At 43.6% G+C, this 22,574-nt stretch overlaps 1 long non-coding RNA gene across 2 annotated transcripts; it reads left to right on the top strand.

The window, feature by feature from the left end:
- Positions 1–18,860: 18,860 nt before the first annotated feature.
- Positions 18,861–22,051, top strand: LOC115514444. 2 transcript variants are annotated; one of them, XR_003968976.2, is made up of 3 exons: positions 18,861–18,974; positions 20,468–20,649; positions 21,174–22,051. It is a non-coding gene; the product is annotated as an uncharacterized LOC115514444 (long non-coding RNA). The 2 variants fall into 2 exon arrangements; XR_003968978.2 differs by having other exon boundaries at positions 21,158–22,051.
- The last annotated feature ends 523 nt before the right edge of the window (positions 22,052–22,574 follow it).

Raw genomic sequence — 22,574 nt, 5'->3', positions numbered from 1 at the left:
TTTGGCTAAAAATGTCCACCTTAGCTCTAGCGAAGCCCCCAGCCCAGAGGCCTGCTTCTCAGTTTGTGATCTGTGGCATTCCCGTCTTAGACTCACTGGGGATACTTGTTAAAAGTATCCTGTAGGGGCGTCTGGGTGGTTCAGTCGGCTGAGCTTCCGACTCCGGCTCAGGTCATGATCTCGCAGTCCATGAGTTCGAGCCCCGCGTCAGGCTCTGTGCTGACAGCTCAGAGCCTGGAGCCTGTTTCGGATTCTGTGTCTCCCTCTCTCTCTGACCCTCCCCCTCTCATGCTCTGTCTCTCTCTGTCTCAAAAATGAATAAACATTAAAAATAAAAAAATTTTGGGGCGCCTGGGTGGCGCAGTCGGTTAAGCGTCCGACTTCAGCCAGGTCACGATCTCGCGGTCCGTGAGTTCGAGCCCCGAGTCGGGCTCTGGGCTGATGGCTCGGAGCCTGGAGCCTGTTTCCGATTCTGTGTCTCCCTCTCTCTCTGCCCCTCCCCCGTTCATGCTCTGTCTCTCTCTGTCCCAAAATAAATAAAAAACGTTGAAAAAAAAATTAAAAAAAAAAAATAAAAAAATTTTTTAAAAAAGTATCCTGTGCTTCAAACCTGCTGCAGATACACCCTGAAGATCACAGATCCTGAAGATCAAATATTTTTCAGCTCCAGACCCAAAGATATGGTTTTGGAGCTTGGGAATCTCACATGATTCTTGTGTACATTAAGCTTTGAGAGCCAATGAACTAGAGTCCTTGTGTCCCAGTTCCAGACCCGTGGGAGAGGGCTCCAGGTTGGCCTATTTGGGTTCTGTATGTATAACCCTCAGTCCAATCAGTCAAGGGTGCCGTTAGAAGGCAGGTGGGCTCAGGGCCCACGGCACTGACCTCCCATCAGTGACCTTAGGAGTAATCTCTCTAGGGAGCATGGGCGGGGCAAGAAAGGTGACTCTGTGAACTTCTCCGCTGTGGGGCTCCCCGTTCCCAGCATGCAATTTCTCCTTTCACAGGAGCCCTCTGCTGACCTCAGGTCTCACCCAGCACGTTTCTGCTTATGTGGCTCTGGCACGGACTCTGGTCCAGCGTCCCACCCTCCCCTCTCTGCTGTGGAGGCCAGCTCACCTCCCCTCCTCCCTAACCATTGCCTCATCATTCCTGGCCTCACTCGTTGTCGCTCAACTTTGAAATGCCGTGCAGCTTTCAGCCGGTGTATCGTAACTCAGGCCACGCAGCCATTTCCAAATGTACAGCCGCAAATCAAATATGAAGAAGTGTAACATTTTGAATTCTTGTGTGATTAAACTCAGCTCAGTTCCACTTGTCAACTTCATTTGTCTTGATAACTGATAACCTAAAGCTCTTAATAGTTCCACATTAAGGTAGCTCCTTACTTCCAGTTTAAGATGTTGCCTCTTTTTGTAAGGAGGCAGTCATAGTCAGAGTTTCCCCCCCTTTTACGCCCTAGGAGTGACCTCAGTGTGTAGGGGGCTTAGAAATAACCTGGGTTTGGGGGTGCCTGGGTGGTGCAGTCAGTTAAGCATCTGACTTTGGCTCAGGTCATGATCTCGCGGTCCGTGAGTTCGAGCCCTGCGTCGGGCTCTGTGCTGACAGCTCAGAGCCTGGAGCCTGCTTCGGATTCTGGGTCTCCCTCTCTCTCTGTCCCTCCCCCGCTGCTCATGCTCTCTCTGTCTCTCTCGGTCAAAGATAAATGAACATTAAAAGTAATAATAATAATAATAATCTGGGATTTTATGCAGTCCTTTGCCTTTGATGGCCACTGTGCAGTCATGCTCTGGGCTCTGGAGAACTATGGCTGGCATCCTTAAGGCATCTCCCCTCCTGCCTGGCCTTTGATGTGGAAGGCTAGCTGTGCTGTTGAGGACTCTGGGCTCTGACCTGACCCCCATCAACCATGAAGCCAACACTGCTGTGTCCTCCTGCCCTGCTCCTAGACCTCTCGTGACTTACCAGGTCCCATACTCCCTCTACACCCCTGCCTGGGTATTCAAAACTCTCAATTGCCTCTCCTTATTCTTCAGTGCCATGCAGGACTTTGCAAGGCTGTGCTAAGGCCAGTCTGCTCAGACACATCCCCCCATCATTGCCAATCTGGATCCAAGAGCCAAACTGCTCCAACGTCTTTCAAATTCAAAGCTTTTCTATGAGACTCGCTGTCCTCTTGGGCTCTGCCTTGGAAGGTGCTTTTGGAAGTCTCTTAAACCTAACGAGTGTCTTTACCACGTTCCACATAAGGTTTGACCGAGAGAGGGACCAGATTTTGCCATCAGTTACGTTATTCTTATCAAGTACCCTGTCTTAATCATCTCTGAATCTCTTCCTCTGGCTCACTGGTAAATCTTCATTTCCTGTTTGGATGGAAAGGTAGATACATCGACTGGCATTCCTTACTATTCTGTGGAAGTTAGTCCAAACCAAGTGCTCGTTCCACCAAACTTGGTTCTTGATCCCTAAAGCTCAGCTCTTAGAATTCCATGGAACCCATTTGTTTGTTTGTTTGTTTGTTTGTTTATTTTGAGAAATCTAGTTCTTATAAGTAAGTAGCCCTTTGGCTTTCAGAGGATGGTGCATGCTGTGCGTTTAAGAAACCCAGTTAGAAATCTCACAAACTCCTTTGACTTGGGATGATTTGTTCTCCCCTGAGAGTAGTTCACCTAGAAGGTGTCACCAGTGCTGGCAACATGTAGGAGAAAAGCAACCAAGAGCGCAGATCAAATGCACACACACTGTTGTCCCTTTCACGCAGTCAGTTACATTGCCTTTGCCTGTGTCTCATGTGTGTTAAGCAAGTCGCTCATAAACTAGATGCTCCCTGATGGCAGCACCGGGATCCTACCAGAGAAGAACAGAGGAGTCTAACTCAAATCAGTTTGTCATGATGCCTGCCAGGCCAGCTTGGATAGCATTGGATATGTCAAGAAAAATAAAACTCCGTGGGTGTTTCTCTCTCTCTTTTTTTCCTTCCAGAAGAAGGGATTTTAACTACACCTATCCCAAGATGTGAACCAGTGAAGCAGCACTTTATCTAGAATCAAGGACACTGTGCTTGCTGTATGGGTTTTGTCGGTATGGAAACTGTGTTTCTGATACTGCAACAGAATCATCACTTGCTTCTACCACATTTTGCTGACCACAGGCAAATCATAGTTTTACTGAGCCAACCCTTGTGTGTCAATAAAAGTAGTTTAAGAGTCAGTTAAATAAAAGTTTTCAAGATCTAATTTCCTGAAAACCAGTGAATATCTCTTGTTATTGGGCTCAAACTTTTTTTTCAATTTAGCAAAACTGAATTGGACACTTCACATGATGCACTTTACATTATACCTGATACAAATATTATCTCCCAGGAGCGCTCCTGATCTCCAGCCTGTGTGTCTACCTGTCTCCTTGGCATCTCTACTTATATGTTCAACGATCCTGACATCAACCATGCCAACCCTCCTCTTTACTGTCATAATAATGGCATTACTGTTCAGTCTGTGGCTCAAGTCTAGGATCTGGGAATCAACCCAGACCTCTTTCATTCCTTCACATCAATTCCTTGGAAGTCATCTCTCCCTCCCAAATAGAGCCTTAATCCAACCACATCTCACCCCCTCTACTGCTACTAGGTTAGTCCAAGAAGCCACTGTGTCTTAACTGAACTGCTCCAATAGCCTCCTAACTGGTCTGCTTGCTTTCACCCTCTCTCCACCCACAGACACTCCCCTTCATTCTTCATACATCACACAGAATCCTCTTTTTAAAGACTATATTTAATAATATCACTCACCCTCCCATTTAAGTCCCTCCCATAATTTCCTACTATAATTAGAATAAAATACAAACTTTGTTAGGGCCCAAGGACTTCCCTGAGATGGTCCTGCCAATATCTTGGATCTAATCTTGTACCCCTTGTCCCATCACTCATTGGCCTTTAATTTGTCTCTGGAGAATGCAAAATTTCTTCTCGTTTCACAGCTTTTCTTTTTGCCATTTCCTTTGGTTGGAATGCTTTTTCTCAAGATCTCAACATACTCCAGCTTCCTTTTTCATCAGAAAAGACTCAGAGACGATGTGACCTCTTTAGAGAATCCTTCCCTGACTACTTAGCTAGACTAACTACCCTTTGCTGCAAGATACCTTCTATTACTCTGATATTTTTTTAATAGGAAATATCACTTCCTGAATCTCCCTCCTACCTCTCCTTCTTCCCTCTCTCCTTGTCTTCGTCCCTTTCTTCTTCTCCTACTTCTTCATTGGCTATTTGCTCCCACCACAACGCACATGTCACCAAAACAAAGATCTCTTCCATTCGTCACTGTAATTTTAGCACCTAGAATAGTGTCTAGAGCATTGTAGGTGCTCATTGTAAATACCATTTATTGAGTGACTTCTGTGTACCCGGCACTGTTGTAGTTTCCTTAGACATCTATCCCTATTTCTCAAAGCAAGCTTTCAAAGATTTAAATGTGAATAAGTTGAAGCACAGAGAAGTGATGTGACACAGTTAGTGTTAAACTAAGTTGAATCCAGGTCTATCTGATTTCAAACTCCATGCTTTAAAAACAATTTTTTTTAATTCAACATTGCTTCACTCTACTTGATTTTCAGGTTCCACATTTTGCCAAATGATTGCCTTTATACAGCTACTGATATCTGGTGTCATTTTGGCTAAGATTGATATGAATACATTTGTGCATCTTTTGGATTATTTGCCTTCAAAGGTACAAGACAATTTTTAATCAAATACAATGACACTGATGTTAACTCGTATGGAAATGAATTTTTTTTCTGAGATATTAGTAGATATTAATAATTGTAATTTATCTTCCTTAATCGATTTCTTTGGGGCTGGCTCTTTTACAGAGAGGATATCAGCTTGTATACTTGCTTCCTCCTTTCTCCACGTAGTTTTTAATTTTCAACTTCAATGCATACAGAGCATCAACTTATAGACGTCAGGTCCTTTTTTAAAAAAAAAAAAATGGGTGTGGGTAGTGAGAGGAGGTAAGAGTATCAACCAAAATGAGCACATGCATTTGGAAGCGTCCTGGCAATCGAGAGATGTCATTCTGAACGTCGTAAAGACAAACAACAAGGGTGGGAGAAATGCCTGTGGTGAGTCAGGAGGACAGCGAGCACAGGGCTGACTGGACCGAGGGCAGGCGTTCCTGACTGGGGTTTCGTGTACCAGGTGTACCTTTACATCCCTACGTGGTGGGGCAAATCCAGACGCTGCCGAGAATGACCCGAGATTGGTGGGGCCAAGTGCAGATTTCGGTCCACAGACCTCCTCCTGCCCCTCTCCCTGCCTTCAAATACCCATAGACTCCCCAGTATCTTCTCAGTTCACTGCTTTCTGCCACAAGCCGGGGGATGATACCCGGGACCCCGGGTCCCAGCTGCCCAGTGGTGCCTGAATTAGTTGTTGTTATCTCTTGAGGGGAAGGGGGACCAGAAAACATAGAATGAGGAAATATGCAAGACCTAAGACACAGTCTTTAGTTTGAATAAAACTATGAGGCCACACCATGGGCTCCCCAGGTACCCCCACTCCAGCTTCTTGACCATACAGCTGACCCATTTCCTTTGCCATCTGTCTTCCTTCTTTAAGGTCATCTTCTTGGGACCAGATCGCACTCCTTTCCCTGCGCTCCCTGAGGCTCCTGTGAGCTACCCTCGCCCTGTCCCAACCCACCCACCCATCAGCCTGTCCTGACTCTCTCAGTTTCCTGTCGCTTGGGACCTCGTATCTCCAGCCTTATCTCTTTCTGTCAGTGCATGAAAGGAAATCAGCCTGCCCATCTGCACTTTTTCAGTGAAGCCCACCTTCCTTTTACACCATGCCACTCCCATCCTCACCATTAGGTTTTAAAAACAAAAACAGCACCTGGGTGGCTCAGTCGGTTAAGCATCCGACTTCGGCTCAGGTCATGATCTCACGGTTCGTGGGTTCAAGCCCCGCGTCGGGCTCTGTGCTTACAGCTCAGAGCCTGGAGCCTGTTTCAGATTCTGTGTCTCCCTCTGTCTCTCTGACCCTCCCCCGTTCATGCTCTGTCTCTCTCTGTCTCAAAAATAAATAAATGTTAAAAAAAAATTTAACAAAACAAAACATAAAAACTAGTTCCCTACCATCAACAACGCTTACGCACCTCCCCGATCAGCAAATATTAAAGGTCTACTGAAGTGGGGTTTCAGCGCCCTTTGCCAAAGAAATTTTATTTCATGCATAGGGTATGATGCAAAAAGAAAAAAAAAAAAAGAGTGTGGGTAGTTCCCTATCTCTACTTTACAGTTTCAAAGCCTCAAGAAGTTAAAATTTGCCTATATTTGGTGCTCAGTCTATACTGACAGAAACTCTGCACCATCGAAAAGTGTTGCAAACCGTGAAATTCTGCTCAAAGAGGTTTTTCTTTTTTCCTCCAGGTAGTTAGGTCAGATAATAACCTAACAAAAATATTTAACTACTTTCATTTTTATCTATTGAAAGTAAACGCCAATGTGTATTGATCTGCTGTGTTAAAGAGTGTATGCGAATAATTATAGTTCCTATGTAGTAACTTTAAATTGTATAATTTTTTAGTTCCAAAAGGAAAAAAAAAAACCAAGTTGTTTAAAAGTTAATAGAAAGGGTAAAATTCACCCTACGTAAGTTATTTTCTATATTTCTAGACATTTCGGGTGACAGGCTTTTTAAAAAAAAATGTCATAAAAGTGTTGTGAAAGAATATTTTTATATTTCATGAATCTTGATTATTTTTACAGTGTAACAGTGTATCATATTGTATGATTGGAAGCAATGTATTTTTTATGTAAAACAAGGCTATATTTTCCAGAGTAATATCTCTATTAAGCATAAATATAATTTCCCTCAGCAAGTCCAGAGAACATTCTGGTAGGTTAGTCTGCTTTTTGTCATACCTTGATGAGTATTTTCTTAGGACAGTAAATATTCCTTGAAAGCCTGATGTGTGATGACTGTATACTATGTGATTAAACACTGTTCCTGATTTTGTTGCTGTCTCATGAGATTTGGGTTGTTTCTTATCTTTCCATATTAAAAAAAAAATAGCATTATGATTTCTTGAGTTCTTTTTTAACGTTTATATCTTTTTGAGAGACAGAGAGACACAGCCTGAGCAGGGGGAGGGGCAGAGAGAGGGAGACACAGAATCCGAAGCAGGCTCCAGGCTCTGAGCTGTCAGCACAGAGAGCGACACGGGGCTCGAAGCCTCAAACTGCAAGATCTTGACATGAGCTGAAGTCAGACGTTCAACCCACTGAGCCACTCAGGCGCCCCAAGACCAAGTTTAAATGCTACTGCTGGAGGCTTCAGTCCTTTCAGTCAGTGTTTGTCTTCTGGATGGCATGGGGAGTTTGGGGGTTTTAGATTTCCTGACAGATTTAGCCTACGGCTTCTTTTCTTCCTGGCTAAGAGCTGGGCCATCTGACCACAACTGGGTCAGGATGGGTAGAAACAGGAACAGCTGGGCTCTGAGTGGCCAAGGCCAAGCTGGAGGGGAGGTCCAGCTAGTTTCCTTGATTACTCTTCCACTCTGGGCCTATTTTTCCCATCGGGTAACGATTCTCCCCCTTCTTCCTTAGATCAGTCCTCATCTGGTACTACTGTTTGATAGTACCAGATGGTTTCTTTTAGTTCCAGTTCTCAAATTTCTCTTCAAGTAGCTGCATAGACAACTGTGATATTGTGATTTATAATAAGAAATGGACATTTAGTCTTTGACCCCATTCCAGACACAGAGCTCATAAAACTCTAGGAATTTTTAAAGCGTGAAAGTGATAGAGTTGTCGTTTGTTATGTTAATGCGGGGGTGTTTGGCAAGCATCTCAGGATGGGAGCAGGTTGCCTGGGGAACCAACCAACCTAGCAATGAGAAGTTTGGGACTCAGTCCTATTGGCTCTGGCCTCCAGGGAGGGGGAGAGAGGCTAGAACCAATGGCCAATGATTTAATCAATCATGCCTTTGTAACGAAGCCTCCATAAAAACCCAAAAGGACGTGGCTCAGAAAGTGTCGGTGTTGGTGAACACATATAGATTTGAGGGGAGTGGGTGTGCCTGGAGAGTTCATGGAAGCTCTATGCCCTTTCCCCATACCTTGCTTTATGCGTCTGTTCCATCTGGCTGTTCCTGAGTTATATTCTTTCATAAGAAACCAGTAGTCTAGTAAGTAAGATATTTCTGAGTTCTGTGACCTGCTCTAGCAAATCAATTGAACCCAAGGATGAGGTTGTTGGAACCCCCAATCTGTGGCCAGGCAGAAGCACAGGTGACAACCTGACTTGCATCTGGCACCCGAGTGGGGATGGGCGGAGTCTTGTAGAACTGAACCTTTAACCTGTGCAATCTGACACCGCTTCCAGGCAGACAGCATCAGACTTGAGTTGAATCGTAGGACACCTAGCTGGTGTCCTACAGAGAACTGCTCGGTGACGTGGGGAAGAAAGCCACACGCTAAAATCAGTTGGAATCAGAATCTTAACAACCTAGACTTGTTTCAGCACCACAGTCCATGTTGGGCTTTCATGTTCCACCCCCAGAACTGGATCCTGCCTGGCACCTGGTTCCTGCTCTCTGCCAAGAGCTTCTGGATACCTACTAACTCTGTCTGCCTCCCAGACCCGGGAGTTTCTTCACAGTGCCTCCATCACTGTAATCAACTCCTGTATGCTAGGGTTCCTTCTCCAAATGTCCTTTCTCTGAAAAGCAGAGCTCTCTTCTAGTGTCTGCAACTGTATCCATTCTGTAAGTACTTGCCCCATGCCCGTGATGAGAGCCAGCTCCTCCTGTTAGGAATCATCCCTTCTAATCCTGGCTCCTCTTTACTCTGTTGTCCTGTGACCCTGCCTCTCTGTGCCTCTACTGCATCGTTATGTGGAGATAATAACAGTACTTGCCTCCTAGAGTTAGGAGATGGCAATAAATTAACATGTGCAAACAGCTCAGAAAGTTGCTCTATACTTCAGTGTTTAATGCATCTTAGCTCCATACTTAAGTGTTTAATGCATCTGAGCTTTATTATCTTAGCAAATTTCTCCCCAAGCTCTGTTATCACCAGGGATGAAATTCAGGCTGCTCTTTCCTTGAAGTCCCACTACAGGGACAGACAAAGTGAGGCAGGGGAAAGTTCTTGGACTGCTGCTTCTCTTTCTAGGACATCACAAATGGCCCAACAGCCCTCCTGCCAAATTCAGAGCCAGCAGTCAATAGTATTTCCCTTTTATCTTTTTTAAAACAAGGTCCTAGGGGCGCCTGGGTGGCTCAGTCGGCTAAACGTCCGGCTTAGGCTCAGGTCATGATCTTATCCGTGAGTTCGAGCCCCACATCGGACTCTGTTGTTGCCAGCTCAGAGCCTGGAGCCTGCTTCCGATTCTGTGTCTCCCTCTCTCTCTGACCCTCCCCCGTTCATGCTCTGTCTCTCTCTCTGTCTCAAAAATAAATACTAAAAAAAAAAAAATAATAATAAAAAAGTAAATAAAACAAGGTCCTTAAAAGAAATATTGACTTCTGAATTGTACACAATAGGGCTCTAATGGGTGTTTGTTAAAGGGAGCATTCCATGTGTAGAAAGGGCTTGCTTTGAGCTGTATCTCTTTTAGTCTCATGTTCCAGGCTCAATGTGAGGTAAGACGAAGCTGGGAAAAGTATGTCAAAATTCAGTGTATTATATAACTCTCAAGAGGTGGACCACAGAAAACTGAATGCTGACAAATTCATAGAAACAGAATAGAATGGTGGTTGCCAGGGCCTGAGGGTGGGGGAAATGGAGAGACATTGGTCAAAGCGTACAAATGTTTAGCTTTAAGATGATTAAGTTCTGGGGCTCAGTATTCATTGGGGTGACTATAGTTAATAATATGTATCGTATACTCGAAAAGTTACTAAGAGAGATCTTAAACGTTCTTACCAGACAGAAAAAAAAAAAATTGTAATACTGTCAGGTGATGGATGTGCTAACTAAATCTTACCATGGTCGTCATTTTGCAGCATACGTGGGTATCAAATCATAATACTGAACACCTTACACTTACACATTATATGTCAATTCTATATCTCACGAAAGCTGGGAGATCGAGGAAGGTGTGCTAAGAATGCTTCACAGGTGGGCCAGCAAGTTGTGATCCAATTTCCAAATTTATTGATTGCAAAATCAGTTTCTTTGTGTAACGTCTTTTAGCGACTGGTTCTCATTTCTGACTTGTTTCACCTTGGTTAGAGCGTATGAATCCTTCATATGTGTGCTTAAAGTCTTGTGCCGAATGAGAAAAAAAAAAAAAAGCTTGCCGCTGGAAGATTCTAAAAATGGGCAGGAGAGATCCTTCAAGTATATATTAAGCATGATTGGAAGTCCCACAATGCAGGTGACACGAATTGGAAATAACAAGGAAGCGTGTCAAGTGGAAAAACCATGGGTTAATTCTAATCTTCCCATTGTGCCAGCTCTGAGGCGTCACCAGAAATAGCTGTGGGTCCTGGAAGCTGTGGTCATAGTCTGAATATGCCATGAACACGGGAGGAAACGGGGATGAGGAGGCCGGTTATGCCTCATTCCCTTCCAGCCCCCCTTACGTACACAGGAAGTAATAGCCAGGACTGTCATCTTTTAGGACAAAGGATGATGATGTAAAAAGTCTGAAACATAAAGGTTGCAGATGATCATCCATAAGTCATGTAAACTGACTGCTTGACCCTTCATCTGATTTACTTTTTAAACCTGAACATCTCATTGTGTGATTTCCTTGCCTGTATATCCCCTTCTGTGCCCTGAGAATGAGACACACTCTTTTTCCCCAGCTAGTCTTCGGGGACCCCGAGTTATTTTTGAATGGTTCTAAATCCAGTTTAAACACAGAAAAAGCGAAGGTCTTAGAAAACAAGTATTTTTGTTTGGTTTCCTTTTTTACAAAAATAGAATACATCAAGGTAAGCTAAACAATGGACTTAAGAGATCCCTTTCAGATCATGTTCATTCTGATAACGTAAAAGTTGGCGACTCTTATGCCCTTACTTTGATGCTGATGTTTGTACATGTAATACATTTAAATAGTTGGTGTTTGTTAGCTATTCTTATGCATAATTTCATCAACCACTTTTTAAAAACATATTTTCCCTTACATTTGGAACATCTTTCACTAACCATCAAGTTAATAAATTGAAGATTTTGAAGTTTTCTTCATAAATGTCATTAAATTTTAAATAATTGCTTTCATATATACATCCCTTTAGGATTTTCAGAATACTATTAAAATAGTTGCTTTTGATAGATATCGTATTCAAGGCAGTAGCATCTAACGTGTTTTTAACATCTGAATTCTTGCGGAGTAATTTTCTGGATTATTTCCCTTTCATTCCTTTGAGAATTTATACAGGCAACCCGTGCTTTGTATGTGTTGTGTTAACTGAAACTCATTTGTATCAGAACCGTGAGGAGTGAGGGCTGCTTTATGTTTGTTTGTTTGTTTGTTTGTTTGAACCTCATCAGGGTTCAAACATCACTTTTGGGAGACTAGAACACCTTGGTATTCTGATAGTAGTGTCGTTTTTCTCTAAAATTATTGAGAAATTATTGAGATTGCCTTTTACAGACGTATATTTCCTCTGTTAGTACCAGCCGCTGGTGACGCTTCCAGTGCAGGACAAACACAAAAGGATCTCTGTGCAGCTCAATGTTCCCACCAAGTTGTTCGGCTAGAATTCTGGTCCTTGGTCCAGTTCTTCCCAGCGTTCATGAAAAGAGCAAGGAGAATCCCCTAAGTGACCCTTTGTGTCCCACATGGTCTTGCGGGTTCCCAGCCACTGATGTAGCAGCCAACTATTTTCAAGGAGTCTGGTGAACCTGTACCACTGTCCCCAGACCCTCCTTAGCAGTAACCTGACACCCATGTCAGCATGTGCCCCAAACTCACCCATGCTCGACTCCCTAGTTCCCCCCATCCCTGGCCCTTGGCAATTTATTCATCTGTACTGAGAAAAATGGAAGATACTATTAGTGTGTACCTCATAGGGTTGTTTCAAGGGGGTAATGAAATGCCTACAGTGCACTTTGTGTTTTGCAAACACACAGTAATTATTCAGTGTTAGCACTTATTATTGTCCCATAGAGGATAATTCTGAGGCTTGAAGCCCTACTCTTAGGAGACATTAACTTTCACTTTTCAAGAGCCTTTGAAGCCTCCATTCTAATCTGACCTGGGCCACTGTATCAGTTTCCTGTAGCTGCTGTAACAAATTACCATAAATTTGGTGGCTTAAATTAGCATGGATTGATTACCTTATAGTCTGGAGGTCAGAAGTCCTACAATCCAGGAGCCAGTAGGGCTGCGTTCCTCCAGAAGGCTCGAGGGGAGAACCCATTTCCCTTCCTTGTTCAGCTTCTAGAAGCTGTGATCTTCCTTGGTTTGTGGCCCCTTCCTTCATCTTCAAAGCCAACAGCACAGCATCTTCACATGTCCTCCTTTGTCTCTGTGCACCTGCTACCATGATCCTATCTCTTGACCTATGACCCTGACACTGCTGCTTTTCTCTTCTCGGGAACACTGGGCCCACCTTGATAGCATGATAATCACCCCATCTCTCCATCACAAGATCACAGGTTTGGAACATGAGGATGTAGCCATAATTGGGGGTCCATTATTCCACCTACTAGTGCCACTTTTCAGATTTAATCTGATTTCTCATTTTTAATATAACCCAAATACTAGGTGACACTGAAGTGTTGAACTCAGCCAACTCAACTCTCAAAGCCATTCCTTGCTAGGGTTGTTTACACATTATCAGGTATCAGAAAGATCCAGACAAGAACTCTGGCAGACGTTGTGAGTTGGCTGATCCATCACCCATTTCTAACACTTTTCTCCTTTTATTTCCTCTACTCAAAAGTCTAGGGGTACCTGGGTGGCTCAGTTGGTTAAGCATCCAACTCTTAATCTCAGCTCAGGTCATGATCTCACGGTTTGTGAGTTTGAGCCCTGCATCAGACTCTCTGCTGTCAGTATGGAGCCCACTCCATATACTCTGTCCCATTTCATGCTCTCTCTCTCTCTCTCTAAAAAATAATAAATAAATATTTTTAAAAAGTCCATACTTCCTTGGAATGGCCAAGCAGCACAGTTTTTGCCAATCAGATATAAGTAAAAATCTGTTGTGAATTTTGAGAAACTTTGCTTGCATCATTAAAAAGGACATATATCTTCCCTTTTGGGGGATGTAAATCTGATAGTTGGAGCTTCAGCAGCCATCTTGTAATCATGAGGAAAAGGCAGGGCTAGGGAATCACAGAAACATTGGCCCTTCCATTGTTGCATTACTGACACAACTTCAGTAACCACACTAGCAACTTCTGTTATGTAAGAATAAGTCAACTCATATTTTGTCTAGCCACTGTATTTAGGTTCTCTGTTACTCGTGGTTGACCAAACATAATACCAGCTTAAAAAAATTACCTAGCCTAACCATAAATGCCTCATCCCACAGAAGCCATATGGAAACCTGACAACAGTGGGAATAAACACTAATAATATTATAATGGATAATGAACTTATGCTATTATATGATAATTTTTAGACTTATTAATGGAAAACCCCTCTTTTGAGTGAAACGAATAACTTCACAGAACCAGAATCAAATTGTTGGCTAATGTAAGCTGGCCAAGGAGACCTTGCCAAGTATTTTTCTTTTCAAAAACATCTCCCATTCTTGCTTTTAATCTTAGCTCCTGCTTGTCCTTAAACTCCTTATTTCTGTAATAAATAATAATTTTCTGCCTCTGTTTATACTAGACTTGGTTTACTTATTTTCTCACTAGTGTTTTTTTGGGGGGTCGTTGAATTTTGTTCCTTTCAGTTCTGAAACGTCAAGGTTCTGTATCACTGCAGAAGCAAAAACCTTTGTTTTTAAAGGCTAAAATACTTCTCTCAGAGGGGTTTTCCAGAAGAACTGAGTGGTGTACTCAGGAGTGCATATTAGAGGGAAACCCCTTAGCTTCTCTCATCCCTCAATGGCAACCAGTTTCCATGAAGCATTGATTACAGACTCCATAAAAGTATGTGCCCATCTTCTGACCTCTGAAGACACAGACAATAAGCCAGAAGGATGCGTAATCAGCAGCATGTATGTAGGATTATGTGGAATGTGGGATGCTTAGTGAGAACCAGAAAAAGTAGAGAGAAGGTAAGAGAGAGAGGTTCAGTTGTTAGCCGGTCTTAGCAGAAGATTTAGTCTTTATAGAAAACTCTACAGTCTTATCTAAAACACATTAGTGGTGCATCTGGATGACTCAGTGGGTCGGGCTCACAACTCTTGATTTCGGCTTGGGCCATGGTCCTAAGGTTGTGGGACTGAGTCCTGCATAGCGTGGAGCCCTCTTAAGGTTCTCTCTTTCTTCCTCTGCCCCTCTCCTCCACTTGTGCTCGCTCTTTATCTTTAAAAAAAAAATTAAAAGTAAGTAAATAAATATAGTAAAACACATTAGTTAAATTATTAGAACTGTTCCCAATGTAATTCTTTAATGCTAGAAAATTCGTAGAAAATTCTGTAATTTTAGGTATTTCCACCATGAAATACATACATATATACATACACGTGTGTGTGTGTGTGTGTGTGTGTGTGTGTAATTTTAAGATGCTGTAGATTTTATAAAGCACCATCAATTTAAATGCAGCTTTTGTGTGTGTAAGGAAAAAAAGCAAATCACACTGAATGGACAAACCAATTCTTACACAGACTACTTTCAGAGAGACTTAATGTATGCAAAGCAAAGATTTTGGTCTTTGAAGGAAAGTCATTCTTTTGCCTCCTTCAGGAGAGATCCAAGCTCAGATTCCTCACTTGGAATGTGAGGAATGGTGATGGGGGTGGGGTGTTGGGGGGTTGCTAGGGAGAAAGGCCAGGAGAATTATGAGAAAAAAAGATCAGATCCCAACTTGGTAGATACTTACAACAAATGTAAAACTTGGTTGTCTTCAGAGAACAATAGAATTTCCTGAACAGGTTTTACTTATCCTGGTTCATTTGAAGATGAAACAGGGCCTGCCCTTGGCAATATTGTGAAAAGATGAAGACCTTTTATGGCTCATGGGAAAACACTCAGGATAATCAGGAATGTAAGTTTGGGTTCTAACTTTACAACTAATTTATGGTGTGACAGGAGCACATTATTTAAGCTTCCTGGCCTACAATATTCTTTTGGAAAGTTAACACAATAGACCTTTGGTCTCCCACAAAATATTGGAGCCACCGGGAGCATAGAGATGGATTTCTTCAGGATTATCCAGTGAGTTATGGGCTGGAGTGAGACGGGGGAGGTCCCCCCATTGCAACAGAGTGGCCTCAGGGCCTTGGCTGGTGAAATGCAACTACTGGGGCCAGGGGGCAGCAGGTGCTGGGGGCAGGAGATGGCACCAGACACCCACCACCAATCTTCGAGCTCCTTAAAGACAGCCCACCAGGCAAAGGGGCTGATGAGGAGGGCAAAACCCCGGGAAGACCAAGAAGACTAGCAGAGGCTGGGGGCGCCTGGGCAGCTCAGTCGGTTAAGCATCCGACTCCTGATTTTGGCTCAGGTCACCGTCTCACCATTTGTGAGTTTGAGCCCTGCATGGAGCTCTGTGCTGCCAGCATGGAGCCTGCTTGGGACTCTCTGTCTCCCTTGCTCTCTGCCCCTCGCTCTCTCTCTCTCTCTCTCTCTCTCAAAAATAAGCATTAAAAGAAAGAAAAAAAAAAAACTAGCAGAGGCTGAAAGTAGTGAAGCACCTCCCTTTCCAAACTGTGTGACAAGGACAGGTGGTGAAAGCCAAGTGGTCAGTTTGTCTCTGCCTTTAAGCCTTAGCTTCCTGCCTATCCTGTCTTCACGGTTTGCTCTGAGGCACCAGTAAGCATGTTAACCTCATCCAGTCTGCTATGTGATAGAGCAGTGGGCAAGGAGAGTTTTAAGATTGCAAAGTGGCCAAAATGTGAGAAAATATAACAAACTGAAAGTGGGAGGGGTGTGTGGAATCTACATATGCAAATGGAATGAATCTTAAAATAGCGAAGAGGGGTACCTGTGTGGCTCAGTCCATTAAGCGTCTGACTTTGGCTCAGGTCTGACTTCAGCTCAGATCATGATCTCACAGTTCATGGGTTCGAGCCCTGCATCCGACTGCTATCAGCACAGAGCCTGCTTCAGATCCTCTGTCCCCTTCTCTCTCTACCCCTTCCCCACTTGTTCTCTCTCTCTCTCTCTCTCTCTCTTTCAAAAAATAAATAAACCTTTCAAAATAAAATAGAAGAATTATGGAGAAGAAAGATTTATCATAGAACACAAGCTTATCAGTGTCCCATGCCAAGCAATCAACGGTGATCACATGTTTTCTACTTACAAATAAATAGACTTAAGAAGGATCCTTTAGAACATAATCTAATCACAGAACAGGACCTTTTGTTCTCATTCTAGAATGGTGTTTATTCAAAATATAGGTCACACTCACAAGTGTGTCATAAAATCAATTAGTGGGTCATGCGTAGCAACTTTTCTCTCTGATAGAGTAAAGTAGAAGATATCAGATTATATCACACAAAGTAAGTTCTGTGAACTTGAGTTTCAGGTGTGTGTGTGCTTGCATGTGGTGGGGCATGATGTAAAATATAGTTTTTACTATGGGAAACTGTCAATAAAAATTTAAAAAAAAGATCCTGGTGTGACATTACATGAGGCTTCCAGAAATTTAGGGGCAAACTCTGAGTTATGGGTTGAATTGTACTCCTCAAAAATATACATTGAAGCCCTAACCCCCAAGACTTATGAATGTGACCGTATTTATATATAGTGTCTTCGCAGACCTAACATAGGTTGATACAGTAGGGAACAATTTAAACGTAATGGGGATTTCACATTTGATTATGTACAATTTATTCTGGAAGAAACACTAAAAAAGTGCATAAAACTGCACTGGCAGAATCGAACTGCGTAAGAAAACTCAAACTACAGGCACGCACCTCAGACACCTACCTGAGCCACATCAGTTCACTGTGTATTAGGATCCATCCTCATTCGTGTCTGTCATTGCACCTTACCTGACTGATTTCAGAAAACTTTCTTTCTATAACGTGACACTAACTCCCAAGCTACAACCCCTTCCACAAGCAAAGTTCATCTTTGTCAAGGTAAAGTACCGTGTTTATTGTAGTATTCATGCGTGTCTTATCCATTTCACGTGTGTGAAACTGTGCTACTGTTTTTAGCAGGCTCTCCTTTTTGTAAATGCACCAGTGACGTGTGTGAGTTTTGTGCCCTAGTCATATTTGTCATTTAAGCCCCGTGGTTGTCACTGTGGGATTTTGCAGGGCACGGTGATTTTTAGGAATGCTATGTTGTGTCATAGCAGAACTGAGTGTATGGTAATTAAAACTGTGATAATGGATGAGATCATCCAGTGGGTGAGTAGATAAGAGGGCAAGGGTTGAGTTCAGGGGCACTCCAGCCTTAACAGATAGAAAGGAGGAGCCAGTGAAGGAACCATTTTGTGAGATAGGAAGAAACTCAAGAGACATGGTGTTCTAGAAGCCAAGTGAAGGCAGTGTTTCAAGGAAAGGTCTAATCAATTGCATCCAGTGCCGCAGAGAAATCAAGAAACAAGAGCACTGACTGAGAAGTCACCACTGAATTTAGTCATTTGGTGGCAGAGTGGGGAAAAGCCTAACTGGAGAGAATATATTTTTTGAATAATCATGAAATAAATTTTATTTGATTTTTTTTTTTAATTTTTTTTTTCAACGTTTATTTATTTTTGGGACAGAGAGAGACAGAGCATGAACGGGGAGGGGCAGAGAGAGAGGGAGACACAGAATCGGAAACAGGCTCCAGGCTCCGAGCCATCAGCCCAGAGCCCGACGCGGGGCTCGAACTCACGGACCGCGAGATCGTGACCTGGCTGAAGTCGGACGCTTAACCGACTGCGCCACCCAGGCGCCCCAAATTTTATTTGATTTTAACACAAGTCTTTTTCAAGTGAGTTCTGCCACTAACATGCACATTTATGTCTTGTATGGTGTCTCATAGATCAAGTTCTGCTTACAATTTTTAGTATCGCTATGGAGTCCCTCCTAAAGGTCTGACAGTGGGGCAGAAGCACTGTTTAAGGGAGCAGATTCTACAATTAAGACAGACTTTGTTGTACATTTCAGTGTCACTACTTACTAGTGATCTGACGTAAGCCTTACTTCAGATTTGCAAAGTGAGGTTCATATCCTACCGTGGTCATTGTCAGGACTGGGTAAGGGAAGTGCTTAGCATGGCATCTGACATAAGGATGCCTCATAAATGCTATTATTAATGTGTTTTTTTTTTTTTTTTTACAATGATCTATGCAATGTTTGGCCTTGAATTTACAATGAAGTTGGGGGGCTAAGACACAAAAAAATTAAATAAGCATAAATGAATAGAACCAAAGTAACCAGGGAAAGTGATACTTCCAACAGGACTGAAAGGAGGAAGAGTGGTGAGAAGGGTCCCCTGGGCTTGCTGTCCACCTGCTACTCTGTAAAACCATAGCCACATGTCCTTGGTTGGTCCTCATACCACACTGTGATGAGGCATTCTCCCCAGCCCAACGGTGAGAAGACCAACACTCTAGTAGGCTCATACCTTCCTCCAGGTCCCCGGTTAACAGGAGTGAGTGAGCTCATCTCTCAAATCCACGCTTGCGGAGACAGAGTGGAGCAGCAGAGAGGTACGGGGCTACGTCTCCACTCTCCGCCATATGCAAACACTAACAAGACAACAGAACAAAACCTGTGGCAAGCAAAGCTTCACTTTAGCCTGATATTTCCTCTAAAGAACGACATCTAAGAAACAAACCCAAGGGAAGCCTGGGGCATATTCTTACCCTGGACCTTTTCTTCTTCTGGTAGGGTTAATCATATGGTGGAGCAGAGTTCCGGGGAAGGCACGGAAGGAGGACAGCTGGAAATGAGCAGCAAGTGTGTATAAAGGGGTGCTTACAGGAGACAAACACTGTGGTGTCTATTTCCCAACCTGGCTGATCCACACATTTACTCTGCAGTGGACTGTGTACCTGCAGTCTGTGTGGCTCCTGTTGGAGTAACTAATGGGGGGGGGGGGGCGGGTATTTGGATTTGAGGATGTCTCCACACTAGTTGAGCCTCTCAGCTCAAGCTGGCAGAACATGGGTGACTGGTGCCCTGCAGGGTATGGTTCAAGGAGTGGCTTATATCTCTCTCCTCTCATTGGCCATTAAGGGTTCTTAAAGTGCTTCCTTAAGCAGAGAGTAGAGTCTAACTGGAAGAGATAGGCTGTGCCCCTGGGCATCATGTTAGCTAATTGTGAAGCTAGACGCTCAGTCTCCCCACGTACTCTCAGTGGGTAAAGGCTATGGCCTTGAAGGATAAACCCATGACAGGTACGTTTTGATGGGCCGAGGGAAAATGGAACATGCAACTTTGTAGAGCTCCGTGGGACTTGGAAGGAGAGCGTTGATCAAGGTGTGTACTAGTTTCCCAAGGCTGTCATAACAAATGACCACAACTGGGTGAACCTAACCTACAGAAATTTATTCTCTCACAGTTCTGGAGGAGGCTAGAAATGTGAGATCAGGTGTCGGCAGGGTGGGTTCCTTCTGGGCGTTCGGAGAGAGAATCTGTTCCATGCCTCTCTCCTATCTGCTGGTGGATGGATGGAAATCTTTGGTTTCCCTTGGCTTATAGGCGTATCTCTCTGCCTTCATATTCCAAGGCTGTTTCTCCCGCATCTCTGTGTCTGTGTCGTTTCCTCTCTTCTTACAAGGACAACAGCGATATTGGATTAAAGCCCTGTCCTACTCCATAATGATCTCATCTTAACAATGATCTATATCTGCAAAAAAAAACCTATTTCGAAATAGGGTGACATTCTGAGATTCCAAAAAGAATATAAACGTTCCAGCCCTTACAAGAGGGGAGCATAAAACCATTAGGAGTTACTGTCTGTGAGAGAACAGAGAGGAAAGGAGAAGGCGTCTCTGAAGGAAGGCTTGAAAGGACACAGAATACCAGTGAAGCAGGACAGGGTTATAACAGGAAGCACACGTACCATATGGGGCAGCAGAGATTTTAAAGAAGGAGCCATTTACAGTCAGCGGTGGGGTTAAGTAAAAACAAACAAACAAAACAAGAGGGTGACGAAGAGCTCCAGAGCTAGCACAAGCAGGACGCCATTTCCACTAGCCCTCTTGCCCTCCTCCTTCCTTCCACTACCACAGAGGAGGGTTCCACGCGGGCTTCTACCAGCTTCTCTGCCGCTGACCTGCTCTGCAATGCCTCTCTTATCCTGTGCTGGGGTTTCTCTGATGCAGCGGCTGGGCTGCCTGGCACTCAGGTATGCCCAGCCTGGAGATGGGGAGTTAGTGCCAGGGTGCCACCCTTGAGGAGGGGGGAGTGGAAGCCAGTTGATGCCCACTTCCCTATTTCTTCCCTAGCTGACTGCTCTGGGATACGTTCCATAAGACTCCTCAGAAGATTCTGAGGGATTAAGCACCAACTGACGACAGCGGTGGCCAATTCAAGAATTCATCCTTGTGTTGGGGTTTACTTCCTTCGCCTTCACTCGCCCCGCCTCTCACAACTGCCCCCTGAGATACATGTTCAAGCAAACACACAGGTACACAGCCTTCATTTCAGGCTCTTCTCTAAGGGAACCCCAGGCTGAGCAACCACTGTCAGCCAGCGAATTCAAGGGGGTTGAGGGATTTCTTGGAAAGAGTGAGAGAAAAGGGGGGTGGGACGGGAGGGAAGGATGGAGAGAGAGAAAGGGAGAACAGAGGAGGAAGAGAGGAAGAGAGAGGGAGGAGGAGGGAGAGGAGAGAGACAGAAAGAGAGCTGAAGCCGAAGAAGGCAAACTGTAGTCCTCTGAGCAGGACTACAGTCTCTGCCAACCCTCAGGCCAGTGGGCAGCTGGGAGGAAAAATACAAAGTACAATCGCCTGCCACCCACTGCCCCCTGCCAGAGACTTCTGTGGCTGAACCAATTCCCAGAGGGGGAGGAAGGGTCAGCCTTCATGCAGTTCGTAGAGGTCAGCCTCCCAGGGCACAGAATAGGTGAGAAAGATAGGAGATAGAACTGGAAGCAGACAGAATTGCCAGCACAACCACGTCTGCCCACACCCCAGTTTTCTCTCCTGACAGAAGAGAAGTTCTTACAGAATTGGCCACAACATCAGTATCTTCACAAAGCCGTCTTTTCAAAGTGGTAAATGCTTCTAGGATGAGGTTGCTCTTGCAACCACGCAGAAATAACGTGTTGGCTACACATAATTTTGGTTTATCGCCATTGAGCATAATCATCATAATAAACGCAGTCATCATCTGGATTTAGCAGCCTCGTTTGTATGAAGACAAGTGTGGACCTGCATTCAGAACATCCCCTGGTTCAAAGCCCAGCGCTGCTATGAACAACAATTGGGCCCTGGAACGAGTTTCCTTAACCCTCGGAGTCTCGGTGTTCTCATCTGCAAAATAGGATTAAAATATCTACCCCACCTCACAAAATTTTTGTGGGGATTCAGTGAAAGGAGATATTGCAAATGGTGGCAAATGGACTTCGCTTGGGAGCGAAGAAGAAGGGACTTCTTGTCACAGGGCTCATCCTCAGCTGTGTTCAAAAAAACGTTCCGTGAGAAGCTATGACTTATGTGTTAAGGAAAGAATGTACTCTGTCTCAGGTGTAATTCATCTTGTATCTAAAAATGCATGATTCTATGAAATACAGCATACTTATTTCTCTCTCTCTCATTTGTCCTTTGAGGAAAGTCTACCCATTTCTTCTGAAGTAGCACTACTATATAAAGGAAACGCATCTTTCTTGCCTTGTAAACAATTTTTCCCATTATTTTGTTCCTCTTTCCCAAACAGGACTTTTTTCGTGGGAATGAAGATAGAAGAAAAAGAGTTTAATGAAAAGACAAACATGGATACAAATTTATGATCATACTCACCTTCTTTTTTTTAAAAAAAAAAAAAAAGGAAAAATAATGAAGTTAAAGCAAATTGGATCACAAAGAAAAAATCAGATGTATTATGAAAATAATAATGTTTATGTTTTCTCTCTGGATTATGTAGTTGTTAAACCATATATTTCATTTGTTGACTATTTTGCGGTTATCACTCTGTTTATAAAAATGATTGCCAATTTCAAGCCTCATTCCGGAGAATGAGCCAGAGGGCATTGGGATAGGTGCTCACTAATCCTAAAATTGTGTTTGAACATGAGAGCTGGTTCTCCTTAGCAGGACTCAGGTGTTACAACCAAGGCTTAAGCCACAACAGAATTAGAAAACTATCCTTACATGGAAATCTTTTCTCAGAGGGCATATATTTTGAATCTCTGTTTTCAATGAACAGAGCAAGCAGGGGCTGTGAAATGCATTTTCAGTTGGGGAGAGGGAAAGGGGCTTGTGGAAGGTGGCTAGTTAAGGGATGAATTAAATCTTTCTTTAAAAAAAAATAAATCAGAAAATCCATGTTTGGACCAGGCATTAGGGATACTATAGCCTTTGGTTCTTGGTCAATGGGAAATTTTAATCATAG

This window comes from Lynx canadensis, chromosome B2, assembly GCF_007474595.2.
Source record: "Lynx canadensis isolate LIC74 chromosome B2, mLynCan4.pri.v2, whole genome shotgun sequence".
NCBI lineage: Eukaryota > Metazoa > Chordata > Mammalia > Carnivora > Felidae > Lynx > Lynx canadensis.
This window is presented reverse-complemented; position numbering and strand designations above follow the sequence as displayed.